General features: G+C 51.0%; 1 long non-coding RNA gene across 1 annotated transcript in view; it reads right to left on the bottom strand.

The window, feature by feature from the left end:
* The window catches only part of LOC123124057 (uncharacterized), a 47,392-nt gene that overhangs the window by 619 nt on the left and 22,196 nt on the right, over nucleotides 1–24,577 (bottom strand). The gene's annotated exons all lie outside the window — the stretch shown is intronic.

Here is a 24,577-nt window from a genome sequence, read left to right as displayed (position 1 = left end):
GTGGCATGTTGTCGGGGGAACGACACCTATGGAATCACTGGGATCCCTTTTACGGTTGGCGGGCGCGGGGTTGTGCAAAGAGCGGGTCTGGTAGCCAGCACAAAGACGCTTACCCAGGTTCGGGCCACAAGGATGCGTAATACCCTAGTCCTGCTTTGGTGTATGTTTGAGTGTTCTTGAGCTTTCGAACTAGCTGTGGTGCGTGCGTAGTCCCAAAAGATCTGAATCCTTCTCCAGTAGGCCTCAGGCCTCCTTTTATAGTCAAAAGGGGCTGCCACAGTGACACACGGGAGGTGGAAAGGTATACAGTGGTTAAGTCTATCCTTTGGCACCATCGGACAAACGCATTTAATGTGCTGCCGACGTGCCCTTCTTGCTTTATCGGGGACGGCGGGGAAGCTCGTCCCAGCTGTCGCCGCCTCGCCTGGCTCCGACGCGCGTCCGAGCTGATGAGACGTTGTAGCGCCATGTTGGCTGGCTGCCCGGCTGGCGCGGTGGCAGAGTCTTCACGAAGATCTGCATGCCACCACGCAGGTGCTTGCTGAGTTGGCCTGGAGACCGCGCGTCGCCACGCAGGTGCTTGCCCAGCTGATTTGGATGGCAGCTGTATGGAAACGGCGGTGGAGTCTTGGCAGACGTGGGCCTGGCAGTGGCCCCGCGGGTGTCCTCGGCAAGGGTCTTGCCGGAGCCCCGGCAAGGTTCTTGCCATGGCATCGCGGTCGTCCCTGGCAAGGATCTTGCCGGGGGTCTTGTGGATTTCCTCGACCAGGATCTTGCCGAGGATCGTCGTCTTCTGGCCCTCATCTGATCTTGTGTGCTTATGATCTTCACAAAGATCTGCATGCCACCATGGAGGTGCCTCCCGAGCCATGGTTCCAATGTGGTTGATGGTGTTGGAACCCTTGGGCTCAAGGGTGGCGCGCTCTGCTGGCGTTGGGCAAGTTGCCTCGGCAAGGCTCTTGCCGGGGCTGCGGAGGCCACCCCGCAAGGGTCTTGCCGGGGGAGTCCACCTCGCCCTCTTGCTCTTTGCGTATTTGGTCTTGGCATTGCTCTGCCCGTCTTGTGCCTCTGGTTCCTCCCTTTGCCCTGCTAAGTGTGGCCGCAGGCACGGCTCTGACTGCCCGTGCACAAGTAGAGGGGTCAAAAGGAGAGCCCCTACTTTTGTACACCGACAGGAGCCCCCGGGCCTGGGTCACACATAAGCGCAACGCGTTGTTGGGCTAGGCCCAGAACGGTGCGCGGGCAGGCGGGGCGGATTTTTACCGCAGTAACTCCTTCGCTCGCTGCGTTTCCCCACGACCCACCTTGAATGCGCGACGTGGAGGGCCGTGGGTGACATGGGGGTCGTGCGTGGAGCGGCCGCTGCCCTCATGCGTCACATCGTGGTAAAGAGGCGGCTCGCGCCTTCCCCTTAGAAAGAGGAAAACTCAGGGGCGCGGCTCATTTACTAGGTGGACTCGGGTCGTGGCCTTTGAGGCGCCCGTGCCCTACAATCACGGGGTGGAAAACGGTCGCCTCACTTGTCCCCTCGATTTCTGTTTGCTCGCCACATGTCCTCCATGCCTTGAAGATGGTAGGCGGTGGGCGCGGGCCTTGAATGATGAAGCGGAAAACTGGGCCGCGGCTGATTGGAGCAGCGGGTCGGTCTTGATTCCCTGCGCTCCTGATGGCCGGATTGGTCGAGTGGGGCAGCCGAGCCCCGACCCCGCCCCTTCATAAGAAGGGGAGGGGGGATGGCACCCTCAATCTTTCACCATCCGCCTCCTTCCACCTCGGCTTCTTTCTTTCTTCTGCTATGGCGAGAGGGCGCGCCGGTGCTTCGACGATGGCGACGAGGGTATCCGCTCGATAGCGCACTCCTCCTTCCCAAGAGCTCGTGGCGGCGGAGCCGCCACGAGGGAAAGGGGGAGGGGGCGAGGCCAAGGTCGCCATGGTGCTCGGGGAAGAGGAGCACGGGGCGGCGCACCGGCCTCGCCTCCGCCGGCTGTCCCTCCCTCAATGGAGGGCCACGTCGGGGACCAGCCTCGCAAGTTCTTCATCAGGCCGCACCGGCCAGCGCGTCGTCGTCCTCGTATCCCTACCCCATTTGCTTGGGATATGGAGCGCGACCCGCCACAGACTCTGAGATTGTATATGAGGGGCTGCGGGAATGGCGGCACGCGGGTTGATGTCGACTTTCCCGCCCCTCACATCATGTATCTTTGCCGCGGATGGAAGACCTTCGCTCGTATCCACAGCCTGAGGGCGGGGCTCGTTCTCTATTTCAAATTAATGGAGAACGGCCTGCTCTCTGTCAAGGTCTTTGGAGACTTTGGAACTCGCCTAAAGTGCTGCGTGGAGAGCTCCTCCGATGACGAAGGCTCTTCCTCAAGCGGGAGTGATGAGGAGGACAGCAACAGCGACGACGAGGGTAGCGGGCGGGAGGATGATGGGTCCGACTAGGCGTCGGGCACACCATTCCTGGGCGACGCCGGCAGCACCATCATCTGCATCGCTAGCTCCTTGAAATTCTCGGGGTCATCGCCTTGGGCGGCTGGCGTTGGAGGGACGGGGAAGACGAAGAAGGCGGGTGGCGGGCCGTCAAGTCGGAGTACGATGGCCCCGACGCCTTCGTCGCGTATTGTCGGGCCGCTGCCTCGTCTTCCAGCTCTTCCTCTGGCACCGTCATCACCGGCCTTCTTCCGGACGATCGCCGATATGTTCTCTTGGCGTCTTCTGCTGCTCGTACCTCGCCTAGGCGCTCCTTTTGCCCTTCCGCCATCTTGTTCTGTTTCCTAAGGGGAGGGACAAGAAAGGGATTACGGGCATCTTATCTCTTTTTAGTTTGTAAGCCTTCGGGCCTTAGTATAATTTAGACCTTGTAATCCCTCGCTCGGGCATACGTTCCGTATGAATTGTACTTGTTAACAACATATGAATGAAAAGAAGGGTGTTTTCCGGGTCTCTTTTGTGTGTGGGCGGGGGCCACACCAAGGAACGAGTCCTTGTTATCTTAAGATAAAAATTATAATCCTGCAACAGTCCTTGCCGTCCTCCTACTCTATAGCTCGACTACAGTCACGCCCATGACGGGGGTAGGGGCAAAGCAGGATTGGGCCCTTCTCACGTCCCCTTCCCACCGCGCTACGACCAAGTCCCGGCCCAAAGTAAGGTTTTTCTTTGGACATGGGAAAGAGGGAGCATGATGGTATAAGAGTGAGCGAAGTCTTGTACGTTCAAGTTTCATACGGAAGTAGAGAGTGGGGAATGAGAAACTTATCTGATGTTGCAGCCCCCGGCAGTCTTGGCTTGCCGTGGACGGATCTTCGGACCCGCAGCCCCTGCCAACCTTGGCTTGCCGGGGTCGGGGCGCCGGCCTATTCTCTTTCCTCCAAACAGTTTAGCAGAAATGTCCATGCACCCTGCGAACCTAGAAAGGATGGGAAGGAATAGAGAGATGCACACTCGACCTCAATGCTAGGGGTTAGTCACCGTTAAGCACTATCAACCCTAACCGAGGAAGAGACTCAACCTAGCAGGCATGATAAAACTTAGGGCGCCAGCGCTTCATTTATTTATGCTCAGGGTCTGCGTCTAGCTTTGTACAAAGGGTACATGCCTTGCCGGCAAAGCTTGCACAAAAGGTGGTTTGCCGGGGGGCCCGGCAACCGCGCCTTATGGGTAAAACTTGCGAAGATGTTCGATGTTCCAGGAGTTGCTCACTGGAATACCATCTTCGGTCTCCAGGCGGACTGCGCTAGGCCTGGTGACTCGTATTACCCGATAAGGGCCTTCCCACTTTGGCGTCAACTTGTTGGAATTCTTGGCCGACTGAACGTGCCGAAGAACAACGTCGCCCTCCTCAAAGATTCGGGCATGAAACTTGCGGCTATGATAGCGGCGCAAGGCTTGCTGGTAGCGTGCCGCTCGCACAGTCGCCCGAAGACGATCTTCCTCAAGGAGCGTTGCGTCATCTTGCCGCAACTGCTCTTGCTCAAGCTCAACATAAGCGAGCACTCGAGGTGACCCGTATGTGAGTTCCGTGGGGAGAACTGCTTCTGCTCCGTAAACGAGGGAGAAAGGTGTCTGGCCGGTGGCTCGATTTGGCGTCGTTCTGATCGACCAAAGAACCGCCGACAACTCATCAATCCAGCGCCTTCCACTCTTGTGCAGCCTGTCAAAAGTCTTTGTCCTCAGGCCTCGCAGTACTTCAGCATTTGCCCTCTCCGCCTGGCCGTTGCTCCGTGGGTGTGCCACGGAAGCGAAACAGACCTTGCTACCGTGGTCTTGGATGTACTGCATGAAGGTGCGGCTTGTAAACTGTGTGCCGTTGTCGGTGATGACTCTGTTTGGCACACCGAAACGGCAGACTAGCCCCTTGAAGAATTTGACGGCCGACTGTGTTGTCACCTTCCTCGCTGCTTCCACCTCCGGCCACTTTGTGGACTTGTCGATTGCAACGTACAGGTACTCAAAGCCCCCGACACCACGGGGAAGGGCCCCAGTAAGTCGAGCCCCCAGACCGAAAATGGCCAAGAGAGAGGGATTGTTTGAAGGGCTTGAGCTGGTTGATGAAGCTTCTTCGAATGGAACTGACACGCTTCACACTTGGTTACTAGTGTCGTTGCATCCTGGAGGGCAGTGGGCCAGAAAAAACCTTGCCAGAATGCCTTGCCGGCAAAGGCCCTCGACCCTATGTGGGAGCCACATATGCCTCCGTGTATCTCTGCCAACAGCTCCAGTCCCTCCTCCCGGGGGATGCACTTCAATTTCACACTGTTCAGCCTTTCTCTGTACAGAACGTTGTCAACGAACTGATACATGGCAGACCGATTGGCTACTTTCTCCGCTTCTTCCTGTTCCTCAGGAAGCTCCCCTGTTTGGAGGAATCGAACGGTATGTTGCGCCCATGCCAGGGCATGAGGCTCAACGGCAAGGACCAAAGGCATCTCCTCTACCATGGGAGCGGATGTCTCTACGGCCAGGGCTTGACGTCTTGCCGGAGTCTCTCGCTGTCCCATGGCAGGCTCAGTGTCCATGGCAACATCCTTGCCGGCGGCTCCTGGGAGCTCGGCGGGAAAGTACTTGTCGGGGCCTAATTTCCTCCGCTTGTTCTGCTCTGTTGATGGTTCAACGGATGGTTGAGTTAACCGAAGCACAAAACTACCTGGTTCCACAGGTAGTTTGAGGGCAACGCGCTTCGACGGGTAATCGGCGACGTCGTTCTCCACTCGAGGAACATGCTCCGCTTGTATACCGTCAAAACGCTCCTCCAGCTTCCTCACCTCATCTACGTAGGCCTCCATCAACGGGCTTTGATAATCTTTGTTAACTTGCTTAACGACAAGCTGTGAATCACCCCTAACGATGAGCTTCTTGATCCCGAGGTCTGCCGCGATCCTGAGACTGGCAAGCAACCCCTCGTATTCAGCAGTGTGATTTGTTGACATCTCCCTGGGAAAGTGCATCTGGATTACATACTTGAGGTGCTCTCCGGTGGGTGCAATGAGCAGCACACTAGCACCGGCACCTTGCAGCGAGAAAACCCCGTCAAAGTACATAATCCAGTTGCGGCTTGTTTCCTTGCCGGGGAGAGTGGTCTCCTGGATCTCTTCGTCAGGCGTTGGGGTCCATTCTGCAATGAACTTGTCACATCCTAGCTAGTTCATGCATTAGAGTGTTGCATCATGTCTATTTTTTCACAGAAACTTGAAATGGGGATGCGAGAAACCCCCAGCACCCCCCGAAACAACTAGGGTTTACTAAAAACCTTTTCAATGAACCTGAAATGCCCTCCATAAATGTTCACCATCTTTGGTCCTGGCTAAAACCTCTGCCAAAAATGGTTTCATATTTTTGGAGGCCATTTTGGATTTTTGCACAAGCCATAAGTATTTGCATTTGGGCATTTTAAATCCTATAAATATTTTCAAATGCCCAAATAATCTTGAATGTATTTTTAGGCTGTTGAGAATAATTTCAAAGGTGCCTCAGAATATTTTCAGGATTTTTCCAAATGAAATAGTATTTTTACTATTTCAAAACACAGAACAGAAATAAATAAATAAAAGGAGAGAAAACAGAAAGCAGAAAGACTTACCTGGCAGCCCACCTGGCGGCCCAGCACTGTGCTGGCCCGCGCCAGTCAGCTGCCTGCTCTCGCCAGAGCAGGCAGAGAGGTGACGCCGGCGAGCGCGAGCTCGCCATGGCACCACCTGCTTGCCGCCCTCGCCCGTGGATGCGCTGGACGACCCCCTCGACGCGCCCCCGAGCCTCTGGACACCGCCATTCTCCCCCGTCACCTCTCCCTCGCCTTTCCCCCACCATGGTCGACGCCGCCGCAGCCACCTCGCCGGAGTAGCCGCGCCCACCGTCGACCTCGCGCCGTTCCACCGTGTCCAACTGCTCCGCTGTCGCCCACTCCTTCGAGCAAGTCGAGCCCCGAGCGCTCGTTTGCCCCGAAGCCTCGCCTCCGACCTCGCCTTCGCCGCTCACCATCGGAGATTCCCTCCGCCGTCGCCACTGCAACAGCTCGCCTCCGACCTCGCCGTCCGGTCCGCCGCAACTGCCGTGAGCATGGCCACCTTCCCATCCTCTCCTCTCTCCCTCTCGAGCTCCGTAGCCACTGCACGAAGCTCACCCGTACACGCCGCCGCACGAGCTCGTCGCCGACGAGGCTCCGGCCATCCAACGGCCGCACCACCGTAGCCATTAGCTCCACCGCAACGCCAGGAACCCGTAGCACCATCGCATGTCCCTCTCCGTGCTCTCTAGCAACGGATTCAACTACGCCCGTACCCCGGCAGCCGCACGGCTCGTCGCCGGCGTCGATTCCGGCGACCCCGAGCTCCACCACCACCACCAGTCGACGCGGTTCGCCCCCAGCTACACGTAGGTACCCTCCGCCGTCCATTTGGTCGCCAGAGGAGGGATCCCGCACTCCACCGCCGCGTCTGGACGTCGCCGGCGGCTAAACGCCGGCGAGTCAGCATGGTTTGACCACAGGTTGACCCCCCAGAGTCACTGACAAGTGGGGCCCGCCTGCTAATTAATCTGAGTTAGAGATTAAAACTAATCCTAATTAGGTAATTACCTAACAGTGACACTGACACAGGGGACCCACACGTCAGGTTTGACCTGGACGACCCCGTTGACCTGCTGACGTCACACTGACGTCAGGCTGACGCAGTAAAGCAATACTGGAATTATTCTTATATTGGAAATTCCAGAAATTAAAACAAACTTCAAAAAATCATAGAAAATAATCTATAGCTCAGAATGAAAAGATTTATATATGGAAAATGATCAGAAAAATCCATTCTATCCATCTGTACTGGTTTCATGCATGATTAAGCAAGTTAACCTACTGTTTTATACAGAACAAGATAAAACACTAATATGGGCCATTTATGAACTTGGAATTTGAATCTTTGATTCAAGATAGTCCAAACCCGTCTGGTCCTAGTTGCATTAGCCCAATACATACATTTTGCCATGTCTCATGCATGCATCATATTGTTGCACTTGCTTGGTGTTGATTGTGCTTCGATGTGTTCATTGTGGTAGGTCCTGCCTCCGAGGATATTCACGAGTATCCAACTGAAGGGCAGTATCCCACCACCACTCCGTCAGGCAAGCAACCCATTGATCATTTCGATACAAACCCATCTTCTCGCTTCTGCTCTCGTTTACTGCATTAAGACAACGCGATTCAAACTGCTGTGTGTTGCGGTAGTTGAACCCACTTTCCTTTGCATGACCTGTCATTGCCACAGTAACTAGATGAAACCCACCTGCATGTGTAGGAGTTGATTGAGCCATGTTGTGTTCCTACAATGCTATGCTTGCTACGCTTAGAGTTGTGTCAGGTCTGGCTCATCAGGGTGATGAACTAGAATGAAAGTGTGTGTGTCCATAATGAGAGTGAAGTGTTGAATACGATTTGGTAAAGGTATCGATGGGAGCCCATGTAGGAGTACATGGTGGGTTGTTTCATTGAGATCGTCCCTAAGAACTGAGATCTGTATGCGTGATTTAAGATTCAGCTACTACCACACATTGGGCCCGAAACCAATGGACCCCCTCGGCTTCTTAATCACCCTTGTCCTCTGTCCAGGAGTTGCACGTAGTTTCTGGTGTTTGTAGTAAGATGGAGGCCGTGGACAGCGCTGACCAAGGGGTTGGCTGTGATGCGGTAGGCTCGTGGCACGGTGTACCGAGTCGCCCGTTTGGTGTCCGAGAACCCTGCACACATCGTTTGGGGCCGTAAGTGGAAACCTCGGCCGGACTGCCTGCGGATGGAACCTAAATAGGCGATAAACCTGGACTAGAGACTCGAGTGTTTAGGTAGGCTGTGGCCGACACCCACGTTGGGCTTCCGCTTGAAGGTTGCCGAGTACACGTCGTGTAGCGACGGTAAGTGGTGAGAGCGTGTGTGACGAAGTACACCCCTGCAGGGTATAAAACTATTCGAATAGCCGCGTCCGCGGTAAAGGACTACTTGGTCGCTTATGCAGTTCATAGACAAGTAAATGGATACTACTAAAAGCCTCAAGATAAGTGTGAGTACCGCGGATGGCCCTCTCGTGGGATGACGAGGGAGGATCCACGGTGGGGTATTGAGATGGTGATTAGTGGACTCGTGTGCGAAAACTATTTCACAAGTGGTGTATCGTAGGATAGCTTAGCCAAGAGTCAAAGCTGGCTTGCTGCAATAACCCCACTACCTTCTTGAGAATGAACATGTATAGTAGGATCTGTTGTAAGACTTGCTGAGTACCTTTGTACTCATGTTGCTTCAATTACTGTTTTCAGACGACAACACCGCCCCTTCTGATGGGTTCTACGTAGAACTCGACGACGACGAGTGACTTGCCACCCAGGTGGTGATCTAGGCTTGTGAAGGGCCTACGTAGATAGACAGGCTTCGTCAAGCCTTCTTTCTTTCTAGCGTCTGTACCTAGACAGTTTGCTTCCGCATGTGCTTGTATGATTGTATGACTTGAGTGTCGGGTCATGTGACCCCTATCTGTATGAACAAGTTATGTAAGGCTCTCCGGAGCCCTTTAAACAAAGTAGTTTGAGTTGTAGAGTTTTGTTGTGATGCCATGTTGTATTTGCACATATCGAGCATATTGTGTGTATGTTTGAAATGCTTGGTATGTGTGGGATCCGACAATCTAGTTGTTTATCCTTGGCAGCCTCTCTTATGGGGAAATGTAGTCTAGTGCCTCCTTGAGCCATAGTAGTCCGCTACAGCCCGGTTCACCGGAGTCCTGCTAGCCCAGCACTACTGCTCTGGACACCTGACTGGCCGGCATGTGATTCATATTGTTCCTGTGTCTGTCCCTTCGAGGAAATGTCACGCGGTGACATCCGGAGTCCTGCCTAGCCTGCTACAGCCCGGGTTCCCGGAGTCCTGTTAGCCCAGTGCTACAGCCCGGATTCACACGCTGCTGACCGACACGTTCGATGTTTATTCATGTATGCCTGTCCCCATACGTTAGTGCCGCTTTGGGTTCACGACTAGCCATGTTGGCCCGGGTTCTCTGTCATATGGATGCTAGCGACATTGTCATATACGTGAGCCAAAAGGCGCAAACGGTCCCGGGCCATGGTAAGGCGACACCCGTGGGAGTACCGTGCGTGAGGCCGCAATGTGATATGAGGTGTTACAGGCTAGATCGGTGTGACTTGGAATCGGGGTCCCGACAGCGTTGGCATCAGAGCCGGACTGCCTGTAGGTGCGATAAGCAAAACTGGTCAATGTCGAGTCTATAAATGCTTTAGTTATATGTAGGGGAATTGATTGTGGGAGGGAACATAAGGTGCTTTTACTCCTTTACCTCATGCCCTCTGATCTGAGTCATTCTCTTCTCATTCTACGTGGGTTAAGGACTAGGCTCTCTCCTCTCTATCAGGTTCACGTGTTACTAATCCGTAGTAACTTATAGGATGGTTGGTTCCATGCTTCGGTTCAGTCTCTACTATCCTAGTATGTTGTCGGTTGAACCAGAACCTTGACATGATGTTGTTGAGTGGTATTGCAAAACTGTTGCGAATGTCTCAAATCCTTTTTCGAGCATTTACAGCCGTTATGCTGTCCGAATTCTCCTAGAAATACTAATGCCTTGCATTATTTCGTGCTTTGAGATGGCCACCCGTTCCCAGAATCAAGTGGTTCGTCTGACCCGGTGCATCGGCGTACCTGGTCACACGGCCATGTTGGTCCGAGTGATGGTTGAGACAGGCTATCGTTGGTATCCCGAGTATACCGTCGAGGAGCAGTTTCGAGACTTTAATCAAAGTCAATATCTTTGCACAGTCAGGATTTACCCATCCTATCCTGGAGCCACCGAACCCCTCCATTGCTCTTATGGACTTGGGGTTACCGTCGAGATGTCCGTGCAGGACGCAGCTTACTCAATGATGACTATCATGCGAGCCAGAACTGCCTTGCTTCAGAACACTGACTTCTGCTATATGCCAGCAGCACTCCCTGGGGCACAGGGGTACTATCAGGCCACTTACTGTGATTCTACCCATGAGGGCTCACTACTCCGTACCACCACCGAGATGCTTGAGGACAAGGACCGTGAGAATCGTGCCTTGCGAATGGAGCTCTTTAATGCTCGTGTTGATCACTGGGCCACTCTGACACGGTTTGCACCTGCCGTGCAAGCTGGGTTTATGGACATGAGGGACTTGTACCCCGTGCAATCTGGTCTGCCAGAATGTATGGAATGGTGTGATGTAGGAGGCATCACCCCTCCTCGTGGACCCCGTCTGCCACCGTTTGTTGGACCAAGGCCACACCCGAGTCCTTATGGACCGCAAGCTCCACAGGACCGACTGTTTCCAGATGATCATTTTCAGCTCCCAGGACATGGTGGTGACTTCTATGAGGATTACTACGGAGACGTCTGAGTTGGTAGTGGATCCACTAGTATTGTAACAGTTGTAATCTCCACAGTCCTGCGTGTCTTGTGGGATACGACTTGGTGTGTATCACGTTCCGGAGGTGTAGAAAAATAATGTATAGGAGCTTGGAATGCCTCTGATGAGATGTACAGTCCTTCATCGTAGTTGTACCTTAGCCTGGACTTGTACTAAACTATGTATGGCGTGTATGACCATTGGTATATGTATGTTGCTATGTTACCATGTCATACTGATGATCATCTCCGCATTCCGTGTTATCCATTACATTCCACATTTCCCTATCAAGATTTAGCCATCCTTGTCTAAACCGTTGTTTTGTTTTTCCTAGGATGGTTAACACCCGCAACAACCCTGTTGTCCAGGCGCAGGGTGAAGCCAATGCAGCCAGGGCGGAGAATCTGCCCCAACCGTCTTCACTGGCCGAAGTTATGCTGGAGGCAGAAAGAAACAAGCGTGAGACTAACCGCTTGCTAGAGCGAATTGAGCAGAATACTGCACGTCACCAGAGGAACGACCTGGTGTCCATCAATGACTTTATCAAGTTGTACCCACCGAAGTTTAATCATTCCGTCGAGCCCCTTTATGCGGATGATTGGCTTCGCAGTATCACCCATAAGCTACGTTCTGCCAACGTAGCCGAAGCTGATAAGGTTACCTACGCTGCCTATCACCTCGAAGGCCCTGCTAGCCTTTGGTGGGAAAACTTTGAGGCTATGCGCCCAGCTGGCCAAATCACTACTTGGGCTGAATTCAGTGAGGCTTTCCCGTGAGCATCACATTCCGGAGGGTCTCATAGATCGTAAGCGGGAAGAATTCTGCAACTTCACCCAAGGCAGACTGACCGTGGATGCATACAGCCGTGAGTTTGGAAATCTAGCACGCTATGGTCCTGAAGAGGTATCCACCGACGCCAAGAAGCAGGCAAGGTTCCGCAAGGGACTTAGCCCTGAGCTTCGCCGTGATCTTCGTCTGCATGAGTGCACCTCCTTCCAAAAGTTGGGCAATAAGGCCATCAGTGCCGAGATAGGACAGACTGACTATGACGCTACACGCAAGCACTCTCGCGATTTTGGTTCCTCATCCGGCTCCGGACCCCAGAAGCGCCGGGTCTGGATTCCAAACACTGCTCTGCCACCCAGGTTCACTCCGAGGCCATCCTTCGAGGCGCCTCGCCCCAACCAGCAGCATGCACCGCCCAAGGTCTATGGTGGCCCCACTGCTAATGCTGCTCCATGCCCCAATATTGTGACATGCTTCAAGTGTGGAGAAACGGGTCACGATTTGCGCGAGTGCCCCCGAAACAACCTCAATCAACCTGGACAGTCCGTTGGCCGTGGTAAGCCAGCAGGAAAGACTTACTACGCCAAGCCAGCCACCACTGCACGTGGCCATGTCAACTTCGTTTCAGCTGAAGAAACCCATGAGGATCCCAACGTCGTCCTTGGTACGCTCCTTGTTAATTGCCATCCGGCAACTGTTCTTTCGATACTGGAGCATCTCATTCATTTATCTTTGAGAGCTATGCTCGATTACACAACACCACATTTTGTGACATGCCCACCTCCATGGTAATTCAAACTCCTGGTTCTAAGTGGCAAACCTCTAAGATAAGCCATGGAAATGAAATTCTTGTTGACAGATTGGTCTTCCTTGCATCACTAATAGCTCTCAAGTCCTCGGACATAAACATCATCTTGGGTATGGACTGGATGTCAGCTCATTATGCTAAGATTGATTGCTCCACTAGAACTGTTCAACTCACCCATCCGTCGGGCAAGACAGTTAATGTTTTGACCCGAGTGTCTAAGCGTCAGCTTTACTCATTAAATGCCAACCCTCTTCCACACCTCGAAGATGTGCCGGTAGTCCGTGACTTCCCGGATGTCTTCCCTGAAGAACTGCCAGGTATTCCACCTGACAGGGATGTTGAGTTCGTGATAGACCTTGTTCCAGGAACCGTCCAAATCTCTAGAAGACCCTATAAGATGGCACCCCTAGAGCTAGCCGAGCTTAAGAAACAACTCGATGAGTCCTTGAAAAAGGGTTTCATCCGTCCTAGTTCTTCTCAGTGGGCTTGCCCCGTCCTCTTCGTCAAGAAGAAGGATGGTACGGATCGGATGGTTGTAGATTACCGACCCGTCAACCTAGTCACTATCAAGAACAAGTATCCGCTTCCCAGGATCAACGACCTGTATGATCAGCTCGCTGGATCCTCAGTCTTCTCTAAAATGGATTTGAGGTTGGGCTACCATCAAATCAAAATCAAGAACGGGGACATTCCTAAAACGACCTTTGTTACTCGTTATGGCCAATACGAGTATACTGTCATGTCCTTCGGTTTAACCAATGCTCCAGCCACCTTCTCTCGGTTAATGAACTCAATCTTCATGGAGTATTTGGATAAATTCGTCGTAGTATACCTCGATGATATACTCATCTACTCCAGGAAGGAGGCAGAACATGCCGAGCATTTAAGGCTAGTACTGACGAAACTTCGAGAGCATCGCCTTTATGCTAAATTCTCTAAGTGTGAATTTTGGTTGCCAGAAGTGACCTATCTAGGCCATGTAATCTCTGGTAAAGGTATTGCTATCAATCCCGAGCGAGTTCAAGCCATCCTTGACTGGACTCCCCCTGAATCGGTTAAGCAAGTTCGGAGTTTCCTTGGCTTAGTGAGCTACTGCCGCCGCTTCGTCGAGAATTTCTCCAAGGTTGCTAAACCTCTAACCGAACTCCTCAAGAAATATAAAAAGTTCGAGTGGACCACACAGTGCGAGTTCAGCTTTCAGGAACTGAAAAGACGCCTGACATCTGGCCCCGTACTCGTACCACCAGATTTTTCTAAGGACTTTCTTATCTATTGCGACGCCTCGCGACAAGGACTAGGTTGCATACTCATGCAAGATCGTCATGTGATTGCCTACGCTTCCCGACAGTTGCGTCCACATGAGGATAATTATCCCACACATGATCTAGAGCTTGCAGCCGTAGTCCATGCACTCAAAACATGGCGACATTACCTTCTCGGTAATCGTTGCGAGATTTTCACCGACCACCAAAGTCTGAAATACGTTTTCACCCAACCGGATTTGAATCTCAGGCAAAGACGTTGGGTCGAGTTGATCACAGATTACGACTTAGGAATAACTTACACCCCGGGCAAAGCCAACGTCATGGCTGATGCGCTAAGCCGTAAATCCTATTGTAACAACTTGATGTTACAACAAAGTCAACCACTTCTCCATGAGGAATTCTGTAAGCTTAACCTTCACATTGTTCCTCGAGGTTTTCTATCCACCCTGGTGGCGGAACCTACCCTTACGGATCAGATCATTAAAGCTCAGAAGGTAGATCCGGGAATCTCCCGTATTAAGAGAAACATCAAGAAAGGAGTTGCGGATTGTTTCTCCGTTGATGACCAAGGTGTTGTGTTCTTTGGAGACCGCCTAGTGGTTCCCAAGGTACGCAACCTGAGGCGATTGATCCTTAAGGAAGCTCATGAATCTCCTCTCACCATTCATCCCGGTAGTACTAAAATGTATCAAGACCTACGCCAGAGATTTTGGTGGACTAGGATGAAGAGAGAAATTGCTCAATACATCGCTAACTGCGACGTCTGCCGTCGTGTTAAAGCAGAGCATCAACGGCCTGCTGGCACCCTTCAGCCTCTGGCTATTCCTGAATGGAAATGGGATAAAATCGGTATGGATTTCATTACCGGGTTTCCCAGGACCAAGAGAGGGAATAATGCTATCTTCGTTGTTGTCGATCGTCTTTCCAAAGTAGCCCACTTCCTACCTGTTCGTGAGAGTATAACCGCTAGCCAGCTAGCAGACTTGTACATCTCCCGAATAGTGTCTCTTCATGGTGTTCCATTGGAAATTAATTCAGACCGTGGAAGTCTCTTCACCTCTCGATTTTGGGAAAGTTTCCACAATGCTATGGGAACTCGTCTCTCTTTTAGCACCGCCTTTCACCCTCAATCAAGTGGTCAGGTAGAACGAGTTAATCAAATTCTGGAGGATATGCTCCGAGCTTCTGTCATCTCGTTTGGCATGGATTGGGAGAAATGCCTTCCATTCGCCGAGTTCGCTTATAACAATAGTTACCAAGCTAGCTTGGGCAAAGCCCCTTTCGAAGTTCTCTATGGACGAAAATGTCGAACGCCTCTTAATTGGTCAGAAACCGGGGAAAGACAACTCTTTGGCCCGGATATGATTCAGGAAGCAGAAGAGCAGGTTCGCATTATTCGTGAGAAATTGAAAACAGCCCAATCTCGCCAAAAGAGCCATTATGACCGCAAACATAAGGCTATGACTTTTGAGGTTGACGAGAAGGCTTACCTTCGGGTGACTCCTTTAAAGGGAACCCATCGATTCGGTATCAAAGGCAAATTGGCTCCTCGCTACATTGGACCCTTTCGCATTCTTGCCAAGCGAGGAGAAGTTGCCTACCAATTGGAACTACCTCCGCATCTTTCCAAGGTTCATGACGTCTTCCACGTTTCTCAACTCAGGCGTTGCTTCTCGGATCCTATCCGTGGAGTGGACCACGAAACGCTTGATCTCCAAGATAATCTCACATACCGGGAGTATCCCGTTCGAATCCTTGATCAAGCCAAGCGTACCACTCGACGCCAAAACATCAAGTTTCTCAAGGTTCAATGGTCACACCATTCTGAGAAAGAAGCTACTTGGGAAAGGGAGGATCGTCTTCGACTTGAGTACCCCACCTTCTTCCCAACGGATCCTAAATCTCGGGACGAGATTCCTTTGAGTGGGGGTGAGTTGACACATCCTAGCTAGTTCATGCATTAGAGTGTTGCATCATGTCTATTTTTTCACAGAAACTTGAAATGGGGATGCCAGAAACCCCCAGCACCCCCCTGAAACAACTAGGGTTTACTAAAAACCTTTTCAATGAACCTGAAATGCCCTCCATAAATGTTCACCATCTTTGGTCCTGGCTAAAACCTCTGCCAAAAGTGGTTTCATATTTTTGGAGGCCATTTTGGATTTTTGCACAAGCCATAAGTATTTGCATTTGGGCATTTTAAATCCTATAAATATTTTCAAATGCCCAAATAATCTTGAAGGTATTTTTAGGCTGTTGAGAATAATTTCAAAGGTGCCTCAGAATATTTTCAGGATTTTTCCAAATGAAATAGTATTTTTACTATTTCAAAAAACAAAACAGAAATAAATAAATAAAAGGAGAGAAAACAGAAAGCAGAAAGACTTACCTGGCAGCCCACCTGGCGGCCCAGCACTGTGCTGGCCCGCGCCAGTCAGCTGCCTGCTCTCGCTAGAGCAGGCAGAGAGGTGACGCCGGCGAGCGCGAGCTCGCCACGGCGCCACCTGCTTGCCGCCCTCACCCGTGGATGCGCTGGACGACCCCCTCGACGCGCCCCCGAGCCTCTGGACACCGCCATTCTCCCCCGTCGCCTCTCCCTCGCCTTTCCCCCACCATGGCCGACGCCGCCGCAGCCACCTCGCCGGAGTAGCCGCGCCCACCGTCGACCTCGCACCATTCCACCGTGTCCAACAGCTCCGCCGTCGCCCACTCCTTCGAGCAAGTCGAGCCCCGAGCGCTCGTTTGCCCCGAAGCCTCGCCTCCGACCTCGCCTTCGCCGCTCACCGTCGGAGATCCCCTCCGCCGTCGCCACTGCAACAGCTCGTCTCCGACCTCGCCGTCCGCTCCGTCGCAACCGCCGTGAGCATGGCCACCTTCCCATCCCCTCCTCTCTCCCTCTCGAGCTCCATAGCCACTGCACGAAGCTCACCCGTACGCGCCGCCGCACGAGCTCGTCGCCGACGAGGCTCCGGCCATCCAACGGCCGCACCACCATAGCCATTAGCTCCACCGCAACGCCAGGAACCCGTAGCACCATCGCATGTCCCTCGCCGTGCTCTCTAGCAACGGATTCAACTACGCCCGTACCCCGGCAGCCGCACGGCTCGTCGCCGGCGTCGATTCCGGCGACCCCGAGCTCCACCACCACCACCAGTCGACGCGGTTCGCCCCCAGCTACACGTAGGTACCCTCCGCCGTCCATTTGGTCGCCGAAGGAGGGATCCCGCACTCCACCGCCGCGTCTGGACGTCGCCGGCGAGTCAGCGTGGTTTGACCACAGGTTGACCCCCCAGAGTCACTGACAAGTGGGGCCTGCCTTCTAATTAATCTGAGTTAGAGATTCAAACTAATCCTAATTAGCTAATTACCTAACAGTGACACTAACACAGGGGACCCACGTGTCAGGTTTGACCTGGACGACCCCGTCGACCTGCTGACGTCACACTGACGTCAGGCTGACGCAGTAAAGCAATACTGGAATTATTCTTATATTGGAAATTCCAGAAATTATCACAAACTTCAAAAAATCATAGAAAATAATCTATAGCTCAGAATGAAAAGATTTATATATGGAAAATGATCAGAAAAATCCATTCTATCCATCTGTACTGGTTTCATGCATGATTAAGCAAGTGAACCTACTGTTTTATACAGAACGAGATAAAGCACTAATATGGGCCATTTATGAACTTGGAATTTGAATCTTTGATTCAAAATAGTCCAAACCCGTCTGGTCCTAGTTGCATTAGCCCAATACATCCATTTTGCCATGTCTCATGCATGCATCATATTGTTGCACTTGCTTGGTGTTGATTGTGCTTCGATGTGTTCATTGTGGTAGGTCCTGCCTCCGAGGATATTCACGAGTATCCAACTGAAGGGCAGTATCCCACCACCACTCCGTCAGGCAAGCAACCCATTGATCATTTCGATACAAACCCATCTTCTCGCTTCTGCTCTCGTTTACTGCATTAAGACAACGCGATTCAAACTGCTGTGTGTTGCGGTAGTTGAACCCACTTTCCTTTGCATGACCTGTCATTGCCACAGTAACTAGATGAAACCCACTAGCATGTGTAGGAGTTTATTGAGCCATGTTGTGTTCCTACAATGCTATGCTTGCTACGCTTAGAGTTGTGTCAGGTCTGGCTCATCAGGGTGATGAACTAGAGTGAAAGTGTGTGTGTCGATAATGAGAGTGAAGTGTTGAATACGATTTGGTAAAGGTATCGATGGGAGGCCATGTAGGAGTACATGGTGGGTTGTTTCATTGAGACCGTCCCTAAGAACTGAGATCTGTATGCGTGATTTAAGATTCAACTACTACCACACATTGGGCCCGAAACCAATGGACCCCCTCGGCTTCTTAATCACCCTTGACCTCTGTCCAGGAGTTGCACGTAGTTTCTGGTGTTTGTAGTAAGCTGGAGGCCGTGGACAGCGTTGACCAAGGGGTGGGCTGTGATGCGGTAGGCTTGTGGCACGGTGTACCGAGTCGCCCGTTTGGTGTCCGGGAACCCTGCACACATCGTTTGGGGCCGTAAGTGGAAACCTCGGCCAGACTCCCTGCGGATGGAACCTAAATAGGCGATAAACCTGGACTAGAGACTCGAGTGTTTAGGTAGGCTGTGGCCGACACACATGTTGGGCTTCCGCTTGAAGGTTGCCGAGTACACGACGTGTAGCGACGGTAAGTGGTGAGAGCGTGTGTGACGAAGTACACCCCTGCAGGGTATAAAACTATTCGAATAGCCGCGTCCGCGGTAAAGGACTACTTGGTCGCTTATGTAGTTCATAGACAAGTAAATGGATACTACTAAAAGCCTCAAGATAAGTGTGAGTACCGCGGATGGCCCTCTCGTGGGATGACGAGGGAGGATCCACGGTGGGGTATTGAGATGGTGATTAGTGGACTCGTGTGCGAAGACTATTTCACAAGTGGTGTATCGTAGGATAGCTTAGCCAAGAGTCAAAGCTGGCTTGCTGCAATAACCCCACTACCTTCTTGAGAATGAACATGTATAGTAGGATCTGTTGTAAGACTTGCTGAGTACCTTTGTACTCATGTTGCTTCAATTACTGTTTTCAGACGACAACACCGCCCCTTCTGATGGGTTCTACGTAGAACTCGACGACGACGAGTGACTTGCCACCCAGGTGGTGATCTAGGCTTGTGAAGGGCCTACGTAGATAGACAGGCTTCGTCAAGCCTTCTTTCTTTCTAGCGTCTGTACCCAGACAGTTTGCTTCCGCATGTGCTTGTATGATTGTATGACTTGAGTGTCGGGTCATGTGACCCCTATCTGTATGAACAAGTTATGTAAGGCTCTCCGGAGCCCTTTAAATAAAGTACTTTGAGTTGTAGAGTTTTGTTGTGATGCCATGTTGTATTTGCACATATCGAGCATATTGTGTGTATGTTTGAAATGCTTGGTATGTGTGGGATCCGACAATCTAGTTGTTTATCCTTGGCAGCCTCTCTTATGGGGAAATGTAGTCTAGTGCCTCCTTGAGCCATAGTAGTCCGCTACAGCCCGGTTCACCGGAGTCCTGCTAGCCCAGCACTACTGCTCTGGACACCTGACTGGCCGGCATGTGATTCATATCGTTCCTGTGTCTGTCCCTTCGGGGAAATGTCACGCGGTGACATCCGGAGTCCTGCCTAGCCTGCTACAGCCCGGGTTCCCGGAGTCCTGTTAGCCCAGTGCTACAGCCCGGATTCACACGCTGCTGGCCGACACGTTCGATGTTGATTCATGTATGCCTGTCCCCATACGTTAGTGCCGCTTTGGGTTCACAACTAGCCATGTCGGCCTGGGTTCTCTGTCATAAGGATGCTAGCGACATTGTCATATACGTGAGCCAAAAGGCGCAAACGGTCCCGGGCCATGGTAAGGCGACACCCGTGGGAGTACCGTGCGTGAGGCCACAATGTGATATGAGGTGTTACCGGCTAGATCGGTGTGACTTGGAATCGGGGTCCTGACAGAACTCCGCCAAGACTCTACTCTGGTTGTCGAAGTACTTTCAAACTTCAAACCAAAGCTCGACAGTTCCAAGGCCCATTCCACAATCCTCCCGGTTGCGTATGGGTTATGCAATATCCGTTGCAGCGGGAGGCGGGTGACGACGGTGATTTCGTGTGCTTGGAAGTAATGACGCAGCTTCCTCGAGGCCATAAGGAGGCCGAAAAGCAATTTCTGCACACCGGAGTACCTTGACCTTGTTGGAAATATGCCCTAGAGGCAATAATATATTGGTTATTATTATATTTCCTTGTTCATGATAATCGTTTATTATCCATGCTAAAATTGTATTGATAGGAAACTCAGATACATGTGTGGATACATAGACAACACCATGTCCCTAGTAAGCCTCTAGTTGACTAGCTCGTTGATCAATAGATGGTTACGGTTTCCTGACCATGGACATTGGATGTCGTTGATAACGGGATCACATTATTAGGAGAATGATGTGATGGACAAGACCCAATCCTAAGCCTAGCACAAGATCGTGTAGTTCGTTTGCTAAGAGCTTTTCTAATGTCAAGTATCATTTCCTTAGACCATGAGATTGTGCAACTCCCGGATACCGTAGGAATGCTTTGGGTGTACCAAACATCACAACGTAACTGGGTGGCTATAAAGGTGCACTACAGGTATCTCCGAAAGTGTCTGTTGGGTTGGCACGAATCGAGACTGGGATTTGTCACTCCGTGTAAACGGAGAGGTATCTCAGGGCCCACTCGGTAGGACATCATCATAATGTGCACAATGTGACCAAGGAGTTGATCACGGGATGATGTGTTACGGAACGAGTAAAGGGACTTGCCGGTAACGAGATTGAACAAGGTATCGGGATACCGACGATCGAATCTCGGGCAAGTAGTATACCGATTGACAAAGGGAATTGTATACGGGATTGATTGAATCCCCGACATCGTGGTTCATCCGATGAGATCATCGTGGAACATGTGGGAGCCAACATGGGTATCCAGATCCCGCTGTTGGTTATTGACCGGACAACGTCTCGGTCATGTCTGCATGGTTCCCGAACCCGTAGGGTCTACACACTTAAGTTTCGATGACGCTAGGGTTATAGGGAATAGATATACGTGGTTACCGAATGTTGTTCGGAGTCCCGGATGAGATCCCGGACGTCACGAGGAGTTCCGGAATGGTCCGGAGGTAAAGATTTATATATGGGAAGTCCTGTTTTTGGTCACCGGAAAGGTTTCGGGTGCTATCGGTAACGTACCGGGACCACCGGGAGGGTCCCGGGGGTCCACTAGGTGGGGCCACCAGCCCCAGAGGCCTACGTGGGCCAATAGTGGGAAGGGACCAGCCCCTAGGTGGGCTGGGGCGCCTCCCACCAAGGCCCAAGGCGCCCTCAAGCGGAGAGGGGGCAAACCCTAGGAGCAGATGGGCCCTAAAGCCCATCCTAGGTGCGCCCCCCATTTCTCCCCCTTGGCCGGCACCCAGATGGGATCTAGGGGCTGCCGCCACCCCTGGGGAGGGAACCCTAGGTGGGGGCGCAGCCCCTCCTCTTCCCCTATATATACTTGAGGTATGGGGGCTGCCCAACATATGATTTGCTCTCCCTCTTGGCGCGGCCCTTCCCTCTTCCATGTCCTCCTCCTCTCCCGCGGTGCTTGGCGAAGCCCTGCAGGATTGCCACGCTCCTCCATCACCACCGCGCCGTCGTGCTGCTGCTGGACGGAGTCTTCCCCAAGCTCTCCCTCTCTCCTTGCTGGATCAAGGCGTGGGAGACGTCACCGGGCTGCACGTGTGTTGAACGCGGAGGCGCCGTGGTTCGGCGCTTAGATCGGAATCGACCGCGATCTGAATCGCTACGAGTACGACTCCTTCATCCGCGTTCTTGCAACGCTTCCGCTTAGCGATCTACAATGGTATGTAGATGCACTCCCTTTCCTTCGGTGCTAGATTACTCCATAGATTGATCTTGGTGATGCGTAGAAAATTTTGAATTTCTGCTACGTTCCCCGACAGTGGCATCATGAGCTAGGTCTATGCGTAGTTTCTATGCAGGAGTAGAACACAAAGTAGTTGTGGGCGTCGATTTTGTCAATTTACTTGCCGTTACTAGTCTTATCTTTATTCGTCGGCATCGTGGGATGAAGCGGCCCGGACCGACCTTACACGTACACTTACGTGAGACAGGTTCCACCGACTGACATGCACTAGTTGCATAAGGTGGCTAGCGGGTGTCTGTCTCTCCCACTTTAGTCGGATCGGATTCGATGAAAAGGGTCCTTATGAAGGGTAAATAGAAATTGGCAAATCACGTTGTGGCTTTTGCGTAGGTAAGAAACGTTCTTGCTAGAATCCATAGCAGCCACGTAAAACATGCAACAACAATTAGAGGACGTCTAACTTGTTTTTGCAGGGTATGCTATGTGATGTGATATGGCCAAAAGGATGTGATGAATGATATATGTGATGTATGAGATTGATCATGTTCTTGTAATAGGAATCACGACTTGCATGTCGATGAGTATGACAACCGGCAGGAGCCATAGGAGTTGTCTTAATTTATTGTATGACCTGTGTGTCAAAGAAAACGCCATGTAATTACTTTACTTTATTGCTAACCGTTAGCCATAGTAGTAGAAGTAATAGTTGGCGAGACAACTTCATGAAGACACGATGATGGAGATCATGATGATGGAGATCATGGTGTCATGCCGGTGACGAAGGTGGTCATGCCGCGCCTCAAAGATGGAGATCAAAGGCGCAAGATGATATTGGCCATATCACGTCACTTTATGATTTGCATGTGATGTTTGTCATGTTTACATCTTATTTGCTTAGAACGACGGTAGCATAAATAAGATGATCCCTCACTAAAATTTCGAGAGACGTGTTCCCCCTAACTGTGCACCGTTGCGAAGGTTCGTTGTTTCGAAGCACCACGTGATGATCGGGTGTGATAGATTCTAACGTTCGAATACAACGGGTGTTGACGAGCCTAGCATGTACAGACATGGCCTCAGAACACATGCGAAACACTTAGGTTGACTTGACGAGCCTAGCATGTACAGACATGGCCTCGGAACACAAGAGATCGAAAGGTCGAACATGAGTCGTATAGTAGATGCGATCAACATGGAGATGTTCACCGATAATGACTAGTCTGTCTCACGTGATGATCGGACACGGCCTAGTTTGACTCGGATCATGTATCACTTAGATGACTAGAGGGATGTCTATCTTAGTGGGAGTTCATTAAATAATCAGATGAACTTAATTATCATGAACATAGTCAAAAGGTCTTTGCAAATTATGTCATAGCTTACGCTTTAGTTCTACTGTTTAAGATATGTTCCTAGAGAAAATTTAGTTGAAAGTTGATAGTAGCAATTATGCGGACTGGGTCCATGAACTGAGGATTGTCCTCATTGCTGCACAGAAGGCTTATGTCCTTAATGCACCACTCGGTGTGCTAAACCTCAGCGTCGTCTTTAGATGTTGCGAAACATCTGGCAAACACGTTTTGATGACTACGTGATAGTTCAGTGCGTAATGCTAATGGTTTAGAATTGTGGCACCAAAGACGTTTTTGAAACGTCGCAGAACATATGAGATGTTCCGAAGACTGAAATTGGGATTTCAGACTAGTACCCACGTCAAGAGGTATGAGACCTCTGACAAGTTTCTTAAGCCTGCAAACTAAGGGAGAAAAGCTCAATCGTTGAGCATGTGCTCAGATTGTCTGAGTACTACAATCGCTTGAATTGAGTGGGAGTTAATCTTCCAGATGAGATAGTGATGGTTCTCCATAGTCACTGCCACCAAGCTATTAGAGCTTCGTGATGAACTATAACATATCAGGGATAGACATGATGATCCTTGAGCAACTCGCGATGTTTGACACCGCGAAAGTAGAAATCAAGAAGGAGCATCAATTGTTGATGGTTAGTAAAACCACTAGTTTCTAGAAGGGCAAGGGCAAAAGGGATACTTCATGAAACAGCAAATCATTTGCTGCTCTAGTGAAGAATCCCAAGGTTGAACCCAAACCCGAGACTAAGTGCTTCTGTAATGAGGGGAACGGTCACTGAAGCAGAACTACCCAAGATACGTAGATGAGAAGGCAGGCAAGGTCGACAGAAGTATATTGGATATACATTATATTAATGTGTACTTTACTAGTACTCCTAGCAGCACCAGGGTATTAGATACCGGTTCGGTTGCTAAGTGTTAGTAACTCGAAATAAAAGCTGCGGAATAAACGGAGACTAGCTAAAGGTGAGATGACGATATGTGTTGGAAGTGTTTCCAAGGTTGATGTGATCAAGCATCGCATGCTCCCTCTACCATCGAGATTGGTGTTAAACCTAAATAATCGTTATTTGGTGTTTGCGTTGAGCATAAACATGATTGGATTATGTTTATCGCATAACGGTTATTCATTTAAGGAGAATAATGGTTACTCTGTTTATTTGAGTAATACCTGCAATGGTCTTGCACTTAAAATGAATCTCGATCGCAGTGATACACATGTTCGTGCCAAAAGATATAAAATAGTAATGATAGTACCACATACTTGTGGCACTGCCATTTGAGTCATATTGGTATAGAACGCATGAAGAAGCTCCATGTAGATGGATCTTTGGACGCACTCGTTTTTGAAAAGATTGAGACATGCGAACCATGTCTATTGGTATATATGCATGAAGAAACTCCATGCAGATGGATAGTTTGGACTCACTTGATTTTGAATCACTTGAGACATGCAAATCATACCACATGGGCAAGATGACTGAAAGGCCTCGTTTTTAGTA

Source organism: Triticum aestivum, chromosome 5D (assembly GCF_018294505.1).
Source record: "Triticum aestivum cultivar Chinese Spring chromosome 5D, IWGSC CS RefSeq v2.1, whole genome shotgun sequence".
In the NCBI taxonomy this organism is placed as follows: domain Eukaryota; kingdom Viridiplantae; phylum Streptophyta; class Magnoliopsida; order Poales; family Poaceae; genus Triticum; species Triticum aestivum.
Note: the sequence above shows the minus strand (reverse complement) of the source record. Positions and strands in the feature narration are given on the sequence as shown.